We start from the raw sequence: 19860 nt of genomic DNA, 5'->3' as shown, positions 1-19860 counted from the left end.
TTCTCATAGCCTGGCCTTCTACCCTTCTGTCAAAACACACTGAGCTAAGAGTGACAATCCAGTGGGTAAAGCAAATAATAGTTGCTGCTTCTTTTGTAACTTTGGGATGTGAGGCCAAGGACAAATTTTTCAAATTCAGAAACTGATTTTCAAACATTGCTCTCAAAATTGTAGTCGGCTCCAACTATGACACTTAGAGGTCATTTAATAGGCTTAATGATCACGGATCGTATGCTGAAATGCTAGAATGAAAACCATCGTTAGCTCCATTTTGAGTTCTGAGTAGATTTGTATAAAATTTAGAATTTTTGGATTATGGGAAACGTTGACATACTCATATTTGCTTTGAAAACTGAGAAAAAGTATCTTTACTATTTTCAGCTCTACTTCAGCTACATAAAATGGTTGCAGAAAAGTTTTATTTTTGAATTTCATGCCTTAATTTCAGCTTCTTTTTTTTTTTTTTGAAGTATCAAGTCATTACATACCAACACAAATAGGAACACTTTGAATTAAAGGTCAAGCTGTTTCATTACAGCCACCCATTCAGAGCAGCTAGAAGGGAATATCTTTCAAACATCTTTCAAGCCATTCTGTATTGCAGCTGCCCTTTGTTGAACTCCCTCAGGTTTTGCTAGGCTTACAGAAGTAGTAGGCAATTTTTGGAGTTTGCCTGACATAAACGAAGTTTGTTATTGGTATGTAGATGTACAGAAATGTATTACTTAGAAAAGGTGGAGGTACAATATTTATTGGTTAGAGGAAAATGACAAACTGATTTTATTTGTTAAATTGTGGCATTTGCCTGCTAATCTTTTTTGGTCAATAAGCCATCATTTATGCAACACAGAATTAGTAAAGCATGTAGACAGTGATAGAATATAAAGTTCCAATATAAATTTGGTGTATATGTATTACGTATATGAATTATATGCACTTAGAATTAGGCATATTAATGTTTTAAAGAAGTAACAAACACAAATAGTAAATGCTTAGAAGATGAACATACAAAGTAAATGATGTACCACAGCACACTTCTGGAGGTGATTTCTGGAACTGCTTTCCTCGGGAATCACATTGACAGAGCCAGGCTAATGCAAAGCAGCACATTGGTGTACCCATGCTTACATGTGAGTAAATATATATTTATATGAGTAAAAAATAAAATTTATGTTGTACTTCTTCCTGAAATAAAGCTGTTATTTCTAGGTTTTTCAGAGTGACTGAGTAGAAATAAACCTACCAAAATAAAAGCATTAACAGACTAGATTTAATTTGAAACTAATCTGATGAAGTGTCATAATGACTTCTAAGATAAAAGTTAAATATAAAATTAAATACTACAATATGTATACTATTGTGCTATGGCATATTACGTGTATATTTCATATGATGCATATATACATAAGAACTCATGAAATAGCTCAGAAATTTTTAAAAATGAACCTGTAAAGCATATATAAATCAATATACTACAACTTATAAAAACATAGTAGGATAACGGTGACATTCAGAAAATGAAGTTTTGAAATATTAAAAAGTTCCAGATGATGCTCACAAGAATTCTCACTGAATTTCAAGCATTTTTAAGCATTTTTAATTTTGACAATTTTTCTTCATTCAAAAATGGACATACCTTTGTAACCAATTCAAATGCTAAATCTGTCTAAAATGCCGGCTCTCATCTCTTAATCATTCCACTGTCACAAAGCTTCTAATTCACAGGAATATATAATATGTGCTTGGAAAACATTCAGAGACTGGAGTGATGATGTCAATGTAAGACGAGAATGACATCCAGTGTTTCAGCAGCACTGTAAAAGAAAATGTGTACTTTCAGCAAGACACTCATTTAACAGTTGAGCTGAACTTAGTTAATGCTTTAAGAAAAAAAGCGTATAAATTAATTACTGACAAAAATCGTAATAAGGGGTTCAATGCTCACAGCACCCTACAGTTTTTTTAGTATTACTAATTTTGATTGCATATTGTATTTGTAGCAATTTAGACCATATCCTCAGGCACTCCCAAATTCTTGCAGTTTCATGGAAACCTGCAAATGTCTTCACACCAACCTGTCCTTGTTGGTGAGCCTAAAATTTCAGCGTGTACACCTGTATTAAAACCCAGCAGGTTAACTTTCAAGGACACTGAATACTGAAGCAACTCATACTGCAGTAATAAAGATCAGTTACTTGCCGATATCAGGTATACAAACTTTAATAGTCCATTGTAAGACATCATACGCTATCTCTAACTCCATGTTAAAGTTGACCTGAATCTGATGCTGACTGACATTGGAATATAATACTAAAGAGTTTACGCAGGCTCATTGAGGGACTTGCCCAGCACATCATTTCAGATGTTCTGCCCCTACTCTTTACCAAACATATTGTTAATCTTTGTCTTAGGACCAGACATTAAACTTGCAGTTAACTCTAATTAATGACATTTCCTCTAAGACGACTACCCCATGTTTCCACGTGGTGCCACCCTTACTTGATTTGGCTAAGAAACAGTAAGGAAATCTGTAGTTAAAGACTCTATTGGAGGTGGCAAAAACTTAGAATTATCAAATTCAGATTTTTTACTTTAGTCCAAATTGGAATAAGAAATCTGAGCTATGCTAACATTTTTCACCAAACTAAATTCCAGTGTTATCTTTTCATAGAATCTAGGAAAAAATCTGTTTTCCATCGCAAGCTTCAATGTTTGACCTTCTTCCCAGCTCCCAAATCCAATCCTCCACTGCAGATCTTTTAACCTTTACTCATCCCAATCTATGACACACTCTGTGAGACACTTCTATTCCATTGCAATTCATTTCAATTCCAGCTGCATTAGTCAAACAGGACAGTAACTGTCCAAAGCTGAGACATTTCTATATATATATTTTTAATTCCCATGCAATGAAGTATGAATTAAAAGCCATCTACAGAGCTCATGCAGTTCTAGAGTGTGGGTAGCTTGACTGATCCGTCTTTGAGAATGGTAGAACATGCCCAGGTATGGTACACATCCATAAATCCACGTATGTTTTGAGGGTCTGGAGCTGGCTGGAGGACGTAATTCAAGAATTTAGTGGCCATATACTAAGAAGTCTGTACAGAACAGCTAATAAATGAACATTTTCAAAAGTCTAAAAATGTCAAGAGTTTAAGGAAAAAAACCGAGAGACAAATGGCTGTCTCTGCCAAATACCAACTCCCTATTGCAAAACCTAGCAGTGCCAAGCCTTCTCAAACGTAAGCACCCAGTGGGTTCTTTCTGTTTTTACCGCAGCAAAGAATACTTTATTTCCTTCCCTTGTTCTTGTACACGTGCAGAACATTTTAGATGATGCTCTGAAAGCAAAATAAAAAGGAAATATTTTCTTGGCCTTGATACTTGGTACAGGGAATTGCAATCTAAATTGTTAGGTTTTTGCAAAGTTAGGATACATGTAAGTTGACGTTAATAATGAACCGGCAATTGCCAGCTTTCCTTATACTAACACAGTTAATATAGTTCAATGTAAACATTCCATACTCTAATAACTGGTAAGCAAGATCATGTTTTGATATTTAAATCAATACTCATTTTAATTTTCAGTTCATCATTTTTAGTTTTGCAAGTGCCTAAATATAACTGGGATCCGCAGACAAAAGCATCAGGAGGCATGTGCTGCAGCCTGGGCAGAAATACACGTGGAGTTCTGAGCCTCATCTTAAACTCCCTATTCAAGCAATATTCCTAATGCCATCTGTTGTTGCATTTGAATGTTGTTAGTCTTCTAACATTAGCTGATTAGTCTTTCCTTGTGCATCTGAAATAATGAAAATGTCTGAAAATACATTTCCACAGTACAGACTACAAAATGGAGAAAAAAAATGACAGAGGATCAGTTCCTTCTAACAAATGGCAAAAGAAAGAAAATAGCTATTTTTGATTTCTTAATTATAAAAAATGTTATTAAATATTTGTACTAAATATTTGTATTAAATATTTGTACTTAAATGAGATGTAATACATCTCATTTAAGTCTTTACAGTGTAATTTTATAAGAATATATCCATCATATTTTAATGTATAGGTTTTACTAATATACATATACATACACACACACTTCTGGGGACCAATCAGGTATTTCTAAGTAGAGACAAATATAAAATGACTCAGTATCTAGAAATATACAAACAAAGAGAACGTGGTAGTTACTTGCTCCAAGGTAGCTACATTTAGCTTTGCCTGATACCATACAGTCAAGCAGGACTCCCCCGGCAGGAACGCATGTCCTTCTCCAGCCACAGAGCCTTGCGCCTGCATCGTTGTGGGTGTACTACATGCCACGATGCTCTAGCTGAGCTTGCTGTAATTACCTCTCCCGAGGAACAGGATATATTAGCCTGAGAAAAGTATACTATTAATGGTTTTTTGCTGCACTGCTATTATCCTCCTTTGACAAAGGGTAAAGAGCTTCAGAAGCTGAGAGTGGGCAAAACTTGTGTCCCCGTTCTGCTATGACAATCACATTGTCCGTCAGGGAAACTCACCAGATTGATCCCTTCCAGGAGCTGGGCTATGCCTGAAGCTCCCACACTGGAAGCGACAGAAGTACTGAGAAGCTAGTTATGTGCCCAGGAGCTAGAAGTGACCCCAGAGGAAAGAAAGCATATATATGTACGTACGCCGTAAGAGAAACAGTAAGGAAAACACAGATGTAGTATTAGCCCAATTAATCCCTTAAAAATTAGTCCAATTAAAAATGAGCCCAATTAATCCCTTAAAAAGGAGGACAGCAGCATTTGGGAAATGTGACACTGATAACAAAGAGAATGGAAAGATCTGATTTAAAAAAAAAAAAAAAAAAAAAAAGTCCTGCAGGAAAACTAAGAAGCTACAGCCAGAAGTTACTAATTCTAGCAGAGCCAAAATCTCAGCAGTTTTTAACCAGATGTACTTTGATAAGCATTTGGATAACATGGTCTGGTGTTTTGATCCAGTTCTCTGTACCTTAAAGCCTTCTACACCAGTAGAAACAACCCAGCAAATAAAAAATTAATACCTTTCTGCTGGGTATAGCAAACAGAATTGGCTAAAAAATGGTTCAACAAGCAACAGAGCCAGCATGAAGGAAGGGGTGGGAGGAGATGGATTTCCCGTTTCAGCAGGCTCAGCTGTAATGTGCAGCTTTACTCACACAGTACCAATTTTTATTCTCTAAAAATTAGTTCAGAGACAAGTTTCTGATACCTAGTCACCAGAGTAGTATATTCAGCAGCACTAGGCAAACGTTGATAATGAGAATACCTACTCACTGACTGAAATTGAAAGGAAAGAACAACCGCGTTGGGACTTTGACAAGAACAACAAGCTTAAAATACTGATTTTACAAAAGCACTGGATAACATGGAACCAGCCCAAGTGTTGTTCTGTCTCATCTGAAACGTAGGAAGCAGAGACAGTGTCCTTTAATACTATGCCATCAGTAACAATGAAAGGAAAAGAGCTGCTGTGGTAGCATCCTCATCAAAGTCCTGATGCTATTCCAGTAGGGGCACTATGGGTGCTCAGAATTTTTCTAACAATGGTCACCTGCAACTTCCTACGCTCCCCAACTTCTGTTAGCCTCTGTAGACAAAAATATCTGCTCTTCCTCTGAAATTCCTGGTTCTTGTAAGTCTTTGGCATTGCTGATAACTACGTGTAAGTAGGAAGCTCTGGAATATTTTCCTTTCCTCACAATATTTTGAAAGTTTGAATTTGATGTTAGCATCTCTCTGCTGAAGAAATCTCAACTTTTGACTACCTCTGGTTATGAATGATTCATGTTATAACACCACCAAATGCCTTGGTAACAGTTGGTGCGCTACCAAGCTCAGCGTATGTCTCCAGTGTTGGCATCTCCATCTGTGGATCACTTCTAATAAAACATAAATATCCAACCTTATCACCTGAAGGTAAATCAGAGGGGAAGAGACAAACATGGATGACCAAAGATTTCCTCTTTGTCAACTGTGCATAACCTACATGTAGTTCATGGGATAATGTGAAATACATATAGGTTAAAATTTCTGTCCAAAATATAAAAAAGTATATTTAGACCTATTATTCATAAGCATTATGATTTTTTTTAATAAAATGTTACATTATCAGCAAGATTATCATTATTTTCCAGCAACATAAGTCAGATGTGGAATTCCTTTAAATATAACTGTCTTGTATTTGTCTTCCTGATTTAAAAGAACGTAAAATGTATTCACATGGTAAAGCTTATTCAGGGATAATGCAAAATAAACGCATTTTCCTAAAAGATCCATTTCAGTCTACTGCATACAGGTGTACTGAAGACAAACTATGCATACTAAATCTCCACGTAAAAAAAATCTGAAAAAAATATTGCTATTCAAGCACTTTCTCCTGTTTCTAAAACTAACTGAATCTGCAGATGCACAGGATACTTAACTAGAAGCAAGGATAATGTATGCATTATTTCTTTTACTCGCTACTTCCTCTCATAGCTCTCAGCATACAGGTCTCATACTATACATAAGAATGAGAGAAAGAAAGAACTTTACAAATTGTGCCAAATAACGTTAATTCACTGAAAAGGACATATATTAATCCTCTCTTTTCCGGGATTGAAAGCTAGGTATCTGTGAGCAAGTTTTCTAGAAGCTCTTATTTCATTCCTGAATTGAGAAACCTTCATTAATTTGGGCCATTAATTGTGGAGATTCATTACTGGCATATTTTCATCACTTTAGTTTCCTTTTAATGTATTCTTAATGAAATGCTTCTATTTTCACACAGGCCGCCTATATCAGAATTAACTTGGGCAGCTTTGCAAAAGCTGCACTATAAAAAAGGCAGATGAATGAGCCACGTGCTTATCATAAAATACCATGATTTACTAATAATGCTAAGTGCACTTCAGTATCAGGCACGACATAATAAAGGCTCTGTATGTTTATTGTTTTCTATACAGTGACAATTCTGCCCTTTAAAATACGTGCATCTGTGAAATCCTGTGTTAGAAGCAGGATTTGCCTATTTGGTGGTAAATATTAGTTTCAGGTGCTCTTTCCCTAGCTACGTTTTCCTTCCAAACTCACACATAACTTCCAACGACATTAATGGGACACAAAATCTGTGCAATACAGAGAGGTGAAAGGACTCCTGCAGTGTTGTGGCAAGATACCTAGGAAAATCTGGATGAGCTACATCTTAATTATCTACCAGGTACAACCATTCATAAAATATGAAATAAATAATAGGAAAATAATGCTGGCAAACACATGCATTTGGATACAACACACACACACTCAAAAAGTGCACAGCTTCTTCAGGATTCTGAGACATAAACCTAATGTGGTTAATTGGACTGAAAACCCTGCAGCCAAACGATCAACAACTTCTTTCCTATTCTCTGGACCTTTCCTGGTATGCCAGGAAAAGCAAAAAGCCATTCAGATCCCATTGACGGACATTTCATGTAAAATTCATGACTGCAGGTATGTAATATTACTCACCTGTTGCATATTCACCTTCAGTGATACCTATCTCTTGGCTTCACAATTTTAATAATAGAGCCAGTTTTCAATTAACAGAAAATACTTCTCTCTTTTTTTTTCATTTAGGTAACATCCATTGATTTATTTTCAATTTTAATCTCCAATTCTTAGTTTTATATTTAAATTAGGGAAATAAATATATAGATTCTCACTGAAAATACCTTTGACTGTGATACATTTGACAGATATTTGTTTTCTTTTGTAGGTACTGTAACATATTTGTAGGCATCAGTTTATTAATCGAATAAAATTAAATATGTTTTTCAAACCTAATTCTCTGCAGTTACTCTCAGTTCACACTGGTGCTAGTCCATTGAAAGCAGCTGCAGCTACGCAAATGCTCCAGTGGTTAGTATTTGGAGTTGCATTCAGCAGTCCATTTCTAATCAGTACGGTTTTTAAGCATATTGCTAAAAGTTCACGTGTATCAATGCCTTAATCACAACCTTAACATTAATTATACCTTAAATAGTTAGTTGGGCAGCCTGCACTTCAGTTTTGATCTAATACTTTCCCAGACTGAAAGGACAGACAAAGGAGGGAGACTGCTTGTGTTCACCCGACTTTGAATTTCATTTCACAGCCAGAAATATGCAGTTTGCTCGTATTGTAACTTAGATTGTTTGCAACAAACAAGACTGTCAGAAAAATCACAATGTCAAATACAATCTTTTTCATTAAAGAAAAGCATTTTAGGAGTTTTGTTGTGTTTCACCTTTGTGACATAATGTTTCATAACGCTGTATTCCTTTTAGTACAAATGTCCTTAAATGTCACAGGCTCATTAGTGCAAGTATACTTACTTCTGCGTATAATTATAGGTTACTTATGATTAATGTGCATTTTTTAAATAGTACCTGTTCCACTGAGGATTATTAAAAACGGATAATTAGAAGCATCTCTTTGAGAAGAGGAGTTAAATATTCTAAAACTTAACCTACATAAGTATTTGCACATAATAATCACAGAGTTTAAATGAACAATTCCAAATTACACGTAATGCAACTTCAGATAAGTCTAGTTTTCCTAATCCTTCCTATCACCTTATGGCAATAAAATAAATAAATAAATAAATAAATAGAGAGAGAGAGAAGCAAAACCAAGCAATATGCAATGCAATAAGACACAATATAGGAACTGCTGTATTTTAATACTATCATGGTTCTGATCAAAGCCCAGGTCTCAGTCCTGGAAGACAAGCACTTTGATCTCACAAAGCCATGTACTGCTGTGGGACATCCCTCCGGTGTCTATTCAGTGAGATGTGTTCTGTGTCCTTACATAGGCAAAGAAAACACGCCTTCACGGGATGAAAGGCTTGTATTTCAAGGGAAAAGAGAAGACCATAACTTTCCCAAGACAGAAGATGATGTGTGGGACTTGTTCTGCAACCACATTCACCTTGGACTAACTTACAGAAAGTATGAAACCTAGGAATACTTGTTGTGAAAAGGGCATTCCCAAAGATTTCACCTGAGACCTGGATGAGACCTATCAATAGTGATCTTAACTTCTTGGCTTCTGAAATTCTTATTTAATGTGTTTATTTGATACATACAACCAATCTGAACTGGTAGAATTCCCTACAGCTAATGAAACTACCATCAGCTTTCCCAACCATGGGCTACGTTTGCAATATTTTAATTCTGATAGCACATTCATTCCACTCACAATATGATTTCAGTGATCTATATTTTTCCCTATATTGACAGAGTTGTTTATCGCACTCCTCAGGTATAGGCCTTGGGTCCCATTCTACATTTACCTGCTCCCATTAAGTGGTGTCATTAAAGACATTTCGACAGCTCTCTCGGCACTCTATGAATGTTTGTGACATTAAAGCTTGAATGTCTTCAAATTTCCTACAGCTAAGTGTTGACAAGCTTGAATTCTTATTTATTGGTTCCCTGCAATAACAAACAGCATGTTCATCCTTGACAGTTCCTTTCATGATGAGCTCTGTCCACAAAAGGCTTATGTTTTGAAACTACATTTGAGCAAACCCACACTTTCTAAGGGCCAAATTTACTACAGGACTAAAAAAATAAAATAATAAAGATAAATATCAAAGGAAATAATGAGATGTTTAAATGTTATGCTGAATCAGATGTACTTACTTCAGTCAAGCAAGTTCCACCAGAAAAAACTCTAGCTTTTGTTTCAATACGGGACGAAGAGAGAAGTATCCTCATTCCCAGCTTCGCTAAAGACAAGGCCCCCACAATCATAAATTAGCAGAAGCAGACCAGGATTTTATATCACTGCCCAAATTCTACATACAGCACATATAGAAAACTCAGAACTTTCAAATTAGATTAATTTGCTTGTTACTTTCTTTTAGATACATTCCACTAAACGTTAACTAAAGAAGTTTAGCCAAGAAGCTCAGCTCATGTAGGTGCTTTCCCCATTTTCTATTAAGCTGAACGTTTTAAACACTTCATAAGGGAGCAGAGTAGTAATTTATTTTGTTCATCTTAAGGAGAGAAAATGGTTCATCTAAGGCATTAGGCTCAACTAATACTTATATTATTAAGAAAACCAAATGAACAAAGGCCAAGTTAGCTCAAATTCAGAATCTCAGTGTCAAGTGAAGCCAATATATAAAGTCAGCATATACAAAACCATAAATTTTCCCTAAGCAGATCTTCAAGAAACTTTTAATATAGACAGTGTATGGGGAATATTTGTTTACACAGAGTCTACAAATTCTGTATATAACAGAAGATAAAAATTTAATGATATTATAGTTTCTACCGTGTACTAGAGATGTCCAACACGGACTAAAGAGAAAGATAATCAAATGATAGTGCAAAAACTTTGTTCTATATTCATTGTTCATATATTCATTCACCCTTTGAACACGGTTGACATGAAGATCTTCATTTCCTGTGCCTACCCATCTCCTTATGCCTCGCACTGCTGTACTCAGTATTCAACCCTGGGTAACATTCTGCAGCAGAAATATAAATCATTAAATCTACAGATGGCAAGGGCAAGAAACAAGCCACCCAGAACCCAGAATAAATAATTCACAAAAGCCATAAGGCCAAGATAGGAATGTGTTCTCCTTATTTTCTGTGCTGAAATACTTTTCCAAAGGTTTAGAAATAGGTATTTGCAAACAAGAGTCAAGTGACTTGACTCTAGAAGTCATTTTTTCCTGTGGTATCAGCAGGATAACATTGATTTATTTGGGGACAAGTTCAAGCCCAGCATTTGTTCTTTGTAGACTGCCTCTCTAAAGGTGAAACTCATAGTTCAAATCTTATACACCAAATAAATTCCACTTAAATCTACTTTGATGGCTTAATTGGGGTGTATGACTTGTGTTGGCCTCCTGCAGACTGTTGGATTTCACTCTATATTATTTGACCTTACTGTGAGAACAGCATTGCATCTTTTACCGTTTGTTTTATTCATGATCCTGAGGTGAATACAATAAATAAAAGCTTGAAAATGCATTCTTGAAGCAATTTCACTGTTAGAGGAAAACACTGTTTACCTTACTCCTGGGTAAGCAACGGGACCGCAAGCATCAGCGGTCCTCAGGTTAACTGTCTATTCTAGATACATGGTTTGACTTCATTTATGATTTTACAAACCCCCCAAAATCCCAGGCTCAGTTGTTAAACTGGCATGAGGTGCATACAATACAGAATACGCAGAATACTCATAAAAGGGTTTTTCCTCTTTACTGAACTATTCCGCTTGTGTTATGGGAAATGGTCACATCTAAATCAAGCACAGGGAAAATTTCCTTGCTGATGACCGAGTAGGATTTTGAGATACATATACGAAGTATATAGTTGCACTATAGCGGTTCCATCAGTGTATCTACTACCTGTTGCTTGCTATGCTGATGCTCCCAATAACTTGCCAAGCGAACCAACATGCATCTAGAAACCACACTGCTTCATTAGAACACTACTGTGCTCAGATTAATGAAGATCAGTATTACTAACAGAGGCTTGTTTTCTGGAATCAGTGTCAAATTAATAGGTTTACATGTCTTTCAGACACGTCTAGCTCAGCTACATCTTGGAGTGTGTTTAACTTGTCCACCCTTAACATTATAAGCTAATAAATGTGCCCGGTCGGAGGAGGCAAGTAAAGGGACACTGGAGCATGGTGATGGAAAAAGCACCCACCTCCTGTTGGCACAAACCCCACACCTGGATGGCTCCAGACCACTGAGTTCCTCTCTCTGCAATTCACCATTTTCCCTGGCAGTGCAGAATTCCAACTGCAATTCTGTGCAATCCTCTGGACAGAACCTGCGGCTCTTGCAATGCCTACTGCCTCCACAGCAGCCACGCCATGCAGGCAGAACCAGGCAGGCTTTAGAGAGCAGAGCAAGGATGGCTGGCAAAGAAGGCAGGGGCCCTTGGGTGCCCCTGGTCCAGAGCAGAGAAATGCCATAGCCTGGGGGTGCAGACACATGAGGTATTTAAACATAGGAAAGATTTATTACTGAAACACCACCATGGCTTTTGATTAGAAGGAAAACATTCAAAACCTCAAGAGAGAGCTTGAGTGGGCTTAGATCCAGTCATAAAAATTGCTGTATTAACCTACGAAGTTCATGCTTCTAACATGTCTTCCCCTGTGCAGAGAGAAGCAATTATGCAGATGTACCACGCAGATTTGAAACAAATCTCTCCTACTACCCCAACATTACCCTCAACTTCACTGATCATGGACTTAGGGACCTTCAATACCAAATCAAGCAAGACAAAGAAACAAGGATGCTTTTGGAAAACAAAGGTGACATACTCTTTATGTAAGTAATGCAGCAAATGGCTGTCAAAACTAAAAGTGAAACTACTTCCCTTGGCACTACCTATCACCTGCAGGCCCTTACAAACACTCGGTAGGGAAAGCATAACCTTGAAAGGCTCTAAGTCCCCTGATAAAAACTATCCTCATAAAACAAACACACTCCTGCCCTTTAAAGGAAATGACAGCCCATGACCTCATGTTCCAGGAGCTTTTTGAATCTGTTACATTTCATAAGATACAGATACTAAGTCCAGAGCAAAATGTCAGCCATACATAAACCTTAACAGTTTGAGAAGAACTAGTCTAAGAAGAAAAATCCCCTGACCTTGCAATTTTTCTCTATTTCTAGATATTGATTGTACCAAAGCTCATAATATCCCCTTTACCAAGTGGAGAGGGGCAATAGCAGCAATTATCTGCTCATAAAGAGAAATATAAAAGCTCTACAAGGAACAATGCCTGAAATTAATTTAGGAATAGATTTAGGTGAATTTTTTAGTCTGAAATTTTTAAGGGACTTACAAGTTAAATATCAGTTTCACTAACTATTCAATATTTCACAATATATAACAAGCTACATAGAAAAAACACTGCTAAAATCTCAAAAAATATATTTAATCTTAACAATGCTGACAAATTATCTTCAACTACTCTTTAATACCAATACTCAGAAGCCAAACAGTCTTCAAACAAGATTTCAAGCACTAAGGTAATTTTCAGAGATCCCCCCCCGTTTCCTTTGTGATCTCCTTTTATTTTTTTTCCTTTTTTGGGGGGTTGCGAACAGAATTGGATCCAGAAAGCACAAAATATCTACCCAGTATAATATGGGTGGGGGAAGAAGTAGTTTTCTTATCAGTAATTGGAGTTCTTCATATGAATGTTTTTTTTATGACCTATCAGTCTGGTCTGGAAAACATCTCCTCTGCAAAAATCCTAGAGTATATGCCTGCCCTTGCTCCATCATGCTTGTCCCAAGGGTACATAAGGAGGAAAATATCCAGGACTGTTGAAATTTTCCTTTGGCCAGAGATATTGAATTTCAAATCCTGAAAAATTCTGTAGAAAGGAGGAGGAAATAAATACACTTTCATATCACACATCTTGAAGAATTCCAGTTTAATTCAATTTTCCAGTCGTTGAGAATTAATCCTATTCACATTCACATTGCAGATAGCTCCGAAGAGCTTCCTCCCTTCTGGAAATTATGTGACAACATGTTTTGGTGCCATCTGATGTCCCAACAGCAAGTGAGGAGCTCTACCACATGCCAAACCATTGCCCAAGGCCTCTGAGATGATATAGTGCACGGTGAAGTATGAATGTGACCCTTGTTGCTGCATAGCAGATGTCAGACGCAGAGATGCTTCTCAACTGAGCAGTAAAGCACATTTCATTTTAGGCCTAATAATTCATGAGTTTAAAGATTCTAATATATCATGGTTAACACCCAGCAGTCACCTACTCCTTGGAAAGTCTACTGCAAAGTGTCAGAGTAAGTCATATATAAACACATTCAATTCTAACAAGTAGATGCAGAACCACTGAAATCACTGTACCTCAAAATCACTTATTAGTCATACTAATTTAAGGTAACACTCTAAAAATAAACCTCTGCTTCATAAGGCTAAGCTATGAATCACCATAATATATGAATCATAACTTCAAATGCAGTAATGAAAAGACATGGGAAAATAATATGGTTTGTTCAGGAGAGTGCTGATTATTCCATTTCACAGAAGACTGAAAAAAAACAAGTTTCATTATTTTCATATAATCATTCTAAATTGCAAAGCCCTCCACACATGCAGTCTATTTAAATACCATTTTAACAATGTAATTCCTAGAGATATTTCTCTCCATCTTTTTATAAAAAAAAAACTACACCAGTAACAACACCTTAATTTATTTTCCTATTCATTATTCTAAGGGGCTGACACCTGGCGGAAACTATTTTGTTTATATTCATTCATATCAGGGTACTCAGCTGGAGAAGGCCCAAGTGAATAATTAACTAATCAGTGGAAGAACGGTGCACTTCCTAGCACAGAGGAGATCCTGGAATTCACACTCTCTGACAAAGATAAATCCAGATACAAGCATGAAAGTATCAAAATTTGTCATCTTTCAAAGATGGAACAATAAAATACATGTTCAAACCTTTGGCTATGGTTGTCAATTTTTTATCAATTTAATAGCTGTGAATGAGCCAACAGACTATGCTCATCCGAACGTGTTCAGAAGCAGGGCACACTGGCACAGAGAATTTAATAACAAATCCTATCCAACTTTGGGTACCCCTTTGAAGCTTATACCAGTGCCAGCTCTTGAACATACATTATCCTCTTCACGAAGGAGTTAGTGGAACTAACCTTGTGCAAGGGAGGCTACATACTTAACATGTAATATTATCCCTGTTTTTACCACGTTCCTTCGAAGTTCGAAAAGCTTTGCATACATTCTTGATTCAAACTCTGGTTCCTACACAGAGGAATAGAATATAAAATCTCCTGATTTCTAATCTCTCCTTTCAGGGATTAAGTGTCCAGGGACCGGAATTGAAAGTATTGAATTTAACTTGCTTAGACATAACTTAACCCTTCCCACATACTACACAGATATCTTAAGCCTTAATACATAGAGGGTATTAGGCTTTCACTCTAGGGCCAAGCACTCAGAGGTTAGGCACTGAACTCAATTTTCAGGTTTCCACATCTTTAACTGATCCAGCCATCATTTTCATAAAGAGGCCTTATGTTTATACATAAGTATTTCAGTAATTGTAGGGTGAAGTACAGCACAAGGCTGTGCATTTGCAGCTGTTTGTGAGCGACAAACCCCTCCAACACAAAGAACTTCTTTGCACATGTTACATTTGTACCCCCATGACATTTTGATTAAAAATGTAACTAATCTTACAAGAAGTCTTGGTCACATGCAATCCATTATACTTTGTCCAAAATGAAGCTGTAGCACCTTTGTGGAAGAAAAATGAGAGGAGATTCTCTATTGATGAATGGACAGAGAACTGTGAACATACCAACTCCATTACCATTATAGACAAATTAAAACTAATGCACTTCTTTGTATTTCCTGAGTTATACTTTTTTACCCCAGAGACTGACTAAATTGGACTTTAAGTCTTCTGAATGATGCTGAAGATGGAGTAATGAGCCAGAAAATTCCCATCATGTGATTTCTCACCCTTCTATAATATGTTAAAAAAAAAATTGGAATAATTTGAATAACACATAAATACGGAACTTGGTCAACATTTACTAGGTGCTAATAACCAAGGCTTTTACCTTTTCATAGTATCATAATATATTATACGAAGTTGAAGCTGATGAAACTACTTCAAGCTAGACAAAAATAATTGATTCACAAATCAAAGTTGTAAAGCACAGTCAGGCTTTTTGCCTCTCAGAAATCATGTTGAACAGCTAGTAACAGGTTGCATCTGAAATTTGTGGTCATTTCTGCAAAAGATATATAGAACTCCACATCCCCCAAAGCTATACTCTGCAATAGCTAGAGCAAGAAATACTAGAAAAGAATAAAAAATAACACAGCAGTCTAGAGATAGTGGCCCAATTTTCTGGTCCAGTCTGGTGTAAATGTAATGTTATTTTTAAAGATACATCAATATATAAAGAGGCAGATCCAAAACACGAGTAGTCGTGTTCAGATTGTTGGCAGTCCCTGTTGCTTATAATAATTAAATTAATAGTCACCTTAAAGTGTATTAGTAGAAAATTACATACTTAGATATTCATGAACCCAGTGAGGCAAGAAAAAAGACTATTCTAGACTAACCAATGGAAACACACAGCGAGTTCGATGATCTGGAGACCCCTGATGTTCTAACAGCACTGCAAGAAGCACTGACTAATTTGAAATCATAAAAAATGTGTGGAATATTCATATAATTTTGAATGGCAGGAATTACACTCCTCTTTCTTAAATTAGCTTCTGGGACACAACACTGCGTTAAATAGATACTCTACCTCTATTATTGTAATACTATGCTACTTAGACTGAAGGTTAATATATTTACTTTAACAGTGCACCTTTTAGGTTTGTCTGTCTGATTGGATGTTTAAGAACAGATTACTGGAAGATCTGACTGTTTTGACTGGGTATTTTATTAGCTAGATTTGCTTATGCATAAAAGTTTCAAAATTAATTACCTTAGGATGAAAGCACGACAGACGAAGTATTACAAAAACATCACAAATCTAGCTCCCTAAATTAGAATACTATACTACAAAGCTTCAAGAAGCCTGCTTATTTTTCACATACAGATATATATATATAAGCATCCAGCAGACATGCTTATTTAACATAGCTACTTTCCCCTTTACAACCTATGTACCTAAGTACTTAGCTGTTCTGAAACATCTTGTTAGACATGGCCACTTGTTAGACAATGTTTCAGCTGTAGAAAAAGTGAAGCTTAAAAGCTGGTTTCATCTGTAATTGTTCATTTTTTTTCCCTCATAAGGCAAGTAATGATTGATGGCGCAACTATGAGACACTCCAAACCAACTGCATCGCTGCTGCAACTGCAGTGACCCTGATCATTGAGGGCTTAGGTATTGGGACCCAGGTCCCACAAATGTATGCGATTATCTCTTAAAGTCTATTTGCAATTGCATTATTTTTGCTAAATTGTTTGTGTAGAGCTAAAAAGACATTAATTTCCTCTTTAAAACCTACAGGACTCATGGGAGGGACTGCTATAAAGATACCTAGTTCAATCTAAGGGCATTTACACTCAATATTAAAAGATTATTCTAACACAACTTTCTGAAATTCATGAGTAGCTTCTACACCACAGAATTGGGAAAGGGCAAGAAAGCACCACATATGAAGTGGACTTCTTACGAGCATGAAATCCCCAGAGATCATCTATGAACAGAAAATAAAATTATTTTCTGTTAATTTGCAGAAGGAGTTGCCTTTGAATCCTGAATAATTTTAAACCCTCTGAAATTGGAAGTTTCTTGGAGAATTAATATTATGTTACATGTGGGTCAGGCTTTGGTTTTAACTAGTGAAAGAGAAAATAACAGGTGCTACTTAGTAGACTGCAGTACATTTTCCATAATGTTTAAGGCTAAGTTAGGCTTTATTTTAAAAAATTTATGAATCTTGAATTTATAAGGAACTTTCAGCTAGGGTAACTTTGCATTACACATGTAATATACCAGTATTTTGGAACTACAATATATTCATCAAATATCTCTGGTGCCAACAGTCATCATCTGTCAGTTCTCAGTACACGATATTTCCAGAGATGTCCCGTTACTGGGGTACTGACTGAAATCCGTGAGAACACAGTTCCAGAAATAAGGATGCATCTTTCAGGAATGATGCTAAAGCATAACTTGTTGACAGTTTTATAGGTTTTTATAATACTCAAGGTGATGCACACATTGAGTGCATGAAGCATGACTCACATTATTGGCAAGATGTATCCTTTGCCTAGCACGTTTGATATTTTCCTTTTAGTTGAAAGCCAGTGTATTAATGCAAAATGAGAACTGGCCATTACATATTTAACCATAAATTTTACTACATTTGTGATACTAGTTACATTTCTGGTACTAGTTACAGCTTTTGAATCTTGCTTTTTTGGTGAGTATATATAAAACAAATATATTAAACATTAAATCACTTCTCCATTATGCTGAGAGTTCCTTATGCCCTTATAGAAATGCTGCTGTTCTTTAAGATCATCAAACAATCACTTTTTGTCTTTGCTAAATTTACCCAAGTGGAAAGTAGCAGAGAAATCATACGGGTTGGGGGTGGGGGGGAATGTTCTGAATACTTTTAAACTATAGCTAATATCAGAATGGCTTATGCAGTGTGTGGACGATATTCATTTTTTTCTCTATCTTATGATAATCATTGAAATTAGTTCCAACTAGTGATCTGAAAAGCTGGCATTAAGCTGGTTTTTCCTCTTGACTCTTGTATCCTATACTGAGCTCAACTGAACTAGAGAGAAGAGTTATGCATATTACATTTGGAAAAAAGCTGAGGATACAAAACGCAGATCTTTCAGAGAATGAATATAATCACTCTCTAAATGCAGAATATGAATTTGTCTCCATTTGGCATTCTTCTCCATATTGTGACTCTCCGAGTTTAAACTTTTTTTTTCTATTCATAGCAAGATAACCAAGTTAAGCATCACTTAAAAAATAATAAAAAATCCCACACGTGTAATTGGTTTGAGGAAAATTTAACTCATGTCCAAAAGGTTAATTTGGTAAATGATTTGTTTCTGGACACAATTTGATCACTTTGGTCAAATTTTGGATGTTTGTAAGGTCATCGGTGTTATGTTTGCTATCTCTACAACCGACATGCAGAATATAAATACTATAAAAACATCAACCCGAATTTTAAGATAAGTACAGGATCTGAGAAGGCTTCAAAGTTTCTGACTATTTTAAAGAAATGTACATGAGTTATCACAAATGCAGTACACAGCAGATAATACGCTCAAGTTTGGGCTTCAATAACTATAGAAACTTTGATAGATCACAACGGTGTCCATTCCTAAATGTTACAATTGCCTACATAATCTAATACTTGTGGCTCAAACTACAAAAGAAGTAGCTTCGTACTTGCAACAAGTTCAGGAAGTGGAATTTTAAAAAAACGAAATAAAAATGTTCCCTGGATCTTCTACGATTATATTTACATATGCATGTCTTATTAATGTATCATTGGAATATGCTAATGATCAAGAACTAACACTATACTTGGAATTATTCTTTATTATTTTAGGGTTTTTTTCAAATTAGTCTCATAAAAATGATCAGGAATACAATCAGGGAAATTCAAAGTAGGTATTTACATATCAAAAATGCTCCTTTGATGCTTATATTCTGCCTAGTAACAGTTAGCTAAGCTATGTGATACCATGTGTGTTTTGTTATTTATATAGCCAAGAGTGTTCTATGACAATAATTGGTTCATGGTGGAAGCTATAAAAGGTGATGACCAAAAGACCCCAACTATAAAAGCACTTTACAGACACTTCCAGCCAAGGAGTGGCTGATACTGTTTGTCCATACCCTGCAGTTATACTGCTTTAAGTAATGCAATGAAATACAAAATATACAGAAACATTTTTGGACCCTACATCAACATTTGCTACAATTTATGAAGTTGCAGATCTAAAGGAATATTCTTTGGTACAAAAGCAAGGACATTTTGGTTTGTCTGGATAGAAATGACGAAGAGATCAAACTTTCTACAGCTAAAGTTTCTACTACACAAGGAAACAACTGCTCCGGAGAAGGCAGCTCTGACAATTTCTACGACATAAGGAAGAGGTATGCATAGTACTGAATAATGTATTTTATTTTGGAGACTATGTCTAAATTGTAGAATGTGGGACTCACTTCCAGATGAGCATCCCTCTGCATGCTAATGCCAAACATAGACGGAAACTGTATTTACTTGTCATTTTACATGGAAGGTATTCTGTGCACATGAGTTGGAA

The 19860-nt window shown here is 36.0% G+C and overlaps 1 long non-coding RNA gene across 1 annotated transcript in view; it reads right to left on the bottom strand.

Annotated features, from left to right (window-relative positions):
* Nucleotides 1-955: 955 nt before the first annotated feature.
* The window catches only part of LOC141748827 (uncharacterized), a 303316-nt gene continuing 284411 nt past the window's right edge, over nucleotides 956-19860 (bottom strand). Inside the window, exon 3 of the long non-coding RNA XR_012589110.1 lies at nucleotides 956-1814. This is a non-coding gene — a long non-coding RNA (uncharacterized LOC141748827). The remainder of the gene's footprint in view (nucleotides 1815-19860) is intronic.

This window comes from Larus michahellis, chromosome 9, assembly GCF_964199755.1.
Source record: "Larus michahellis chromosome 9, bLarMic1.1, whole genome shotgun sequence".
Taxonomy (NCBI): Eukaryota; Metazoa; Chordata; class Aves; order Charadriiformes; family Laridae; genus Larus; species Larus michahellis.
This window is presented reverse-complemented; position numbering and strand designations above follow the sequence as displayed.